Consider the following 4,877-nt stretch of genomic DNA (forward strand, 5'->3'; position numbering starts at 1 on the left):
TCAATAACCCGTATATTGTATCAACGAGTTATGAAGAATTAACTCATTCCCTTTGAAGAAATTATATGTATATTTTATATATTTTGAAATAAAAATAAATCTTTCCGTGCTAAGCTATTGTGTGTGAATCTTAACTACTCGGTTAATTCATATTACAAATATGCAATAATGTACGTCCTTCGGCCGCAACTTAACCAGCGTTAACTACAATCTCTGTCGCAATTCAACAAATTCCAATTCATAATAAATCAAGTATATATTTGATTTTACACTTTGATAATGCTAAAAACGAACATATATTTCATAGCATTATTCCTCAAGAAAGACAAGCTTTTAGTTGCAATTGTTCTATTTACAAGTGATATTCGTTTGTATAATAAAAGGTGAAGACAAAAGACAGATTCGACGAATTTTAGACGCAAACGACCAAAAAGCTCAAAAGTACAAAAGACAATCAAAAAGGTTCCAATTATTGATAAGAAACGTCTCGAAATTACAAAAGTACAAGATTCAAAACGCAAAGTACAAGATATTAAATTGTACGCGAGGACGTTCGAAAATCCGGAACCGGGACCAGAGTCAACTCTTAACGCTCGACGCAACGGACTAAAAATTACAAGTTAACTATGTATATAAATATAATATAATATATAATTAATTATATTAATTATATATATATTATATTTATAAATAAAAAACCGTCGGCAGAGAAAAACTCCAAGGACTGAGCTGTAAAAGTAACCTCCGCGACTCGCGGAGTTTGAAGAGGTTTTCACCGCGAGTCGCGGAGCCCCAAAATTGAAAACTGCCTATAAAGCCAACCGAATTCTGATCAAAATCAATCATCTTTTTCTTCTCTTATCATACGTAAAATTTATATATATATATATATAATTTATATTTTAATTTTAATTTTAATTCTAATAATAAGGGTATGTTAACGAATGTTGTAAGGGTGTAAGTCGAAATTCTGTCCGTGTAACGCTACGCTATTTTTAATCATTGTAAGTTATGTTCAACCTTTTTACATTAATGTCTCGTAGCTAAGTTATTATTATGCTTATTTAAAACGAAGTAATCATGATGTTGGGCTAATTACTAAAATTGGGTAATTGGGCTTTGTACCATAATTGGGGTTTGGACAAAAGAACGACACTTGTGGAAATTAGACTATGGGCTATTAATGGGCTTTATATTTGTTTAACTAAATGAAAGTTTGTTAATGTTAATATAAAGATTTACAATTGGGCGTCCCTATAAATTACCATATACACTCAATCGGACACGATGGGCGGGGTATTTATATGTACGAATAATCGTTCATTTAACCGGACACGGGAATGGATTAATAGCCACTAGAATAATTAAAACAGGGGTGAAATTACATTCAAGGGTAATTGGTGTAATTGTTAACAAAGTAGTAAAACCTTGGTTTACACGCAGTCGATAACCTGGTGTATTCATTAAACAAAGTATTAAAACCTTGTTACAATTCGAATCCCCAATTAGTTGGAATATTTAACTTCGGGTATAAGAATAATTTGATGAGGACACTCGCACTTTATATTTATGACTGATGGACTGTTATGGACAAAAACCAGACGGACATATTAAATAATCCAGGACAAAGGACAATTAACCCATGGGCATAAAACTAAAATCAACACGTCAAACATCATGATTACGGAAGTTTAAATAAGCATAATTCTTTTATTTCATATTTAATTTCCTTTATTTTATATTTAATTGCACTTCTAATTATCGCACTTTTATTTATTATTATTTAATCGCACTTTTAATTATCGTACTTCTTAATTATCGTAAGTTTATTTTATCGCACTTTTATTATTCGCAATTTCATTATCGTTATTTACTTTACGCTTTAATTTAAGTCTTGTATTTATTTTATATTTTACATTAAGTTTTAACTGCGACTAAAGTCTTAAAATCGACAAACCGGTCATTAAACGGTAAAAACCCCCCTTTATAATAATAATATTACTTATATATATGTTTATATTTTTATAAAAGTAAACTAATATAGCGTTGAGCTTTGTTTAAAGATTTCCCTGTGGAACGAACCGGACTTACTAAAAACTACACTACTGTACGATTAGGTACACTGCCTATAAGTATTGTAGCAAGGTTTAAGTATATCCATTCTATAAATAAATAAATATCTTGTGTAAAATTGTATCGTATTTAATAGTGTTTTCTGCTAAAATTAATAACTATTTTATATACACCTCGCATAACATCAAGTATTTTTGGCGCCGCTGCCTGGGAACACTCTTAAACGCCGAAAGCGGAACGCTAATATAAAAAAAAAAAGATTTTTTTAGCTTACTTCTATTAAAAATTCGTTTTTGTAAAAATACGTTTTAAAAATTCGAAAATATAAAAAGAAAAACAAAAATATAAGTATTTTTTTAAGATTTTGTTAAATATTTAAGTTTTATAAGTTTCTTTATTTTTATTTTAGTTTATAAAAATATAAGTTTTATTTTAATATTTTTTATTTATTTAAAAACAGAAAACAGAAAATAAAAAAAATAAAAATAAAGAAAAAAACGCGTCGATTTAAAACTGTGCCAGAGTTGAAATTTGGATCCCCGCGACTCGCGGGGTTTGATGCAATAATTGCCGCGACTCGCGGAGCTTCTCTGACACACGGACAGAAGCCCTAATTCAGCATTAATTACGGGTTTTAATTAATTATTATTATTTAAACCTAATTATTATTATTATTATTATTAGTTTTATTTTAAGATTTACTTTTTATTTAATTTGTTTTATTTAGTATTAATTAGTTTACTTAAATTGTAAAATTAGTAGTTTTATTAAATAAAATAATATAAAAATAATATTTTTATAAAAATTGTACTTTTTACAACTTTTTATTTATTTTTATATTTTGTCCCTTTTTAGGCTTTGCCGTAGAATTCCTTAAGTGCTTTTTCTTTAGACTAAGATTTAGGTACTTTAGAATTTTGCGACGCCTTTTTAAGTTTTAGTTTCTTTTTAAGTTATTTCCATTTGAGATTTAGTTTTTCCTGTAAGCTTTAATATTTTTAGACACCTTTTACTATGTATCAATTATCATTTCAATTAGTAATTTCAATTTGCGATTATAATTTTAAGTTAGTTGTAGTAATAAGGTTAGGTTAGTCAAGTATTTTTAAGTTTTTATAAGTTTCTTTTATTTTTCCGTCACCTTTTATTTTTCAACCATTTTTTCTTTTTCGACCTTTTTCGACGAACTCTTTTTCTCTCTTATTTCTCGCTATTCTAGTTTTTAGGACTTAGAATTTTTTCTACTTCTTATCTAAATTTCTTAAAATTACGAAAATTTATTTTGAGTGGTTAAATTGATAGACATCAAAATTTTCTGGTTCGTAGTAATAGTTGGATTTGTACGTGGACCGGGTTATTGGAGCCAAACAGTACTCAATTATATTGAGACCAAACGAATCCTGCCCCTCTGCTGCATCTTTTGGCTATTCGAAACGTGGGCAAAATCAGAAAAGTCTATTGATTGGATAACTTATTATAATTTTTCTTTCCTTTTAAAAACTAATAGGATATTCAGTGAATGCACCGAGCAAGACGTTCACCACCTTTTGTACGTTCACCACCTGTAACTAGATTAAGACATTTAGCAAATATTGTCGCCGTTGATTTTTCTTTAGAATCGTCATCTAGTCGAACAAGAACTCCAACTCAAATTTCCGATAATCCATCTTTTGAACCCGACTTCACAATTAAGAACCCGGAGCATATTCAAGGACAATTCCAAGATCTTGAACCACTAATTATTCCTCCTGAGCCACAAACCATTAAATCAGAATCCTCTAGTGATTCGTATTCAACAAATTCAATTATGGAAGTAACGGAACCTCTAAGTATGGAAGATCGAATGAGAGCCACACGCACGGGCCAAGGTCACGCCATTATTAAGCCAGATGTTAATGCGCCAGATTATGAAATCAAAGGACAAATTCTACACATGGTAACTAACCAATGCCAATTCAGTGGTGCACCGAATGAAGATCCTAACGAACACCTTCGTACATTTAAAAGAATTTGTACACTATTCAAAATCCGAGAAGTGGAAGATGAGCAGATCTATCTCATGTTGTTTCCTTGGACTTTAAAAGGAGAAGCCAAAGATTGGTTAGAATCGTTACCTGAAGGGGCGATTGACACATGGGATGTCTTAGTTGAAAAATTTCTTCAAAGATTCTTTTCGGCATCTAAAGCCGTGAGACTTCAAGGAGAAATTGTTACGTTCACACAAAAGCCAAATGAAACATTATATGAGGCGTGGACAAGATTCGGAAGGATGTTGAGAGGATGTCCTCAACACGGTTTAGACACTTATCAAATAGTACAAATATTCTACCAAGGTGTCAACGTTGCTACACGAAAAGACATCGACATAACAGCTGGTGGTTCCATTATGAAGAAAACCGCAACTGAAGCTTACAAAATTATTGATAACACAGCCTCCCACTCGCATGAGTGGCACCAAGAAAAAGATATTTTTCGTTCATCTAAAGTGGCTAGAGCCGATTCTAGCCATGACTTTGATTCCGTTTCAGCAAAAATAGATGCTTTCGAAAGACGAATGGAAAAGATGAATAAAGATATTCATGCAATACGAATCAGTTGTGAGCTATGCGGTGGACCACACTTATTGAAAGATTGTCACATTGAACAAACATTGGAACAACGAGAGAATGTTTCCTATATGAACCAAAGGCCTGGAAATAATTATCAAAATAATTATCAACCGCCAAAGCTAAACTTCAATCGAAATCAAAACATTCTTTACAATCCAAAAGGACCCGAAAATAACTGGTATAACCAACAAGGTC

At 31.0% G+C, this 4,877-nt stretch overlaps 1 non-coding gene across 1 annotated transcript; it reads right to left on the reverse strand.

Annotated features, from left to right (window-relative positions):
- Window positions 1-4,264: 4,264 nt before the first annotated feature.
- On the reverse strand, window positions 4,265-4,371 carry LOC139879221 (small nucleolar RNA R71). The gene has a single exon (XR_011770075.1). It is a non-coding gene; the product is annotated as a small nucleolar RNA R71 (small nucleolar RNA).
- Between the last annotated feature and the right edge of the window lie 506 nt (window positions 4,372-4,877).

This window comes from Rutidosis leptorrhynchoides, chromosome 11 (assembly GCF_046630445.1).
Source record: "Rutidosis leptorrhynchoides isolate AG116_Rl617_1_P2 chromosome 11, CSIRO_AGI_Rlap_v1, whole genome shotgun sequence".
In the NCBI taxonomy this organism is placed as follows: domain Eukaryota; kingdom Viridiplantae; phylum Streptophyta; class Magnoliopsida; order Asterales; family Asteraceae; genus Rutidosis; species Rutidosis leptorrhynchoides.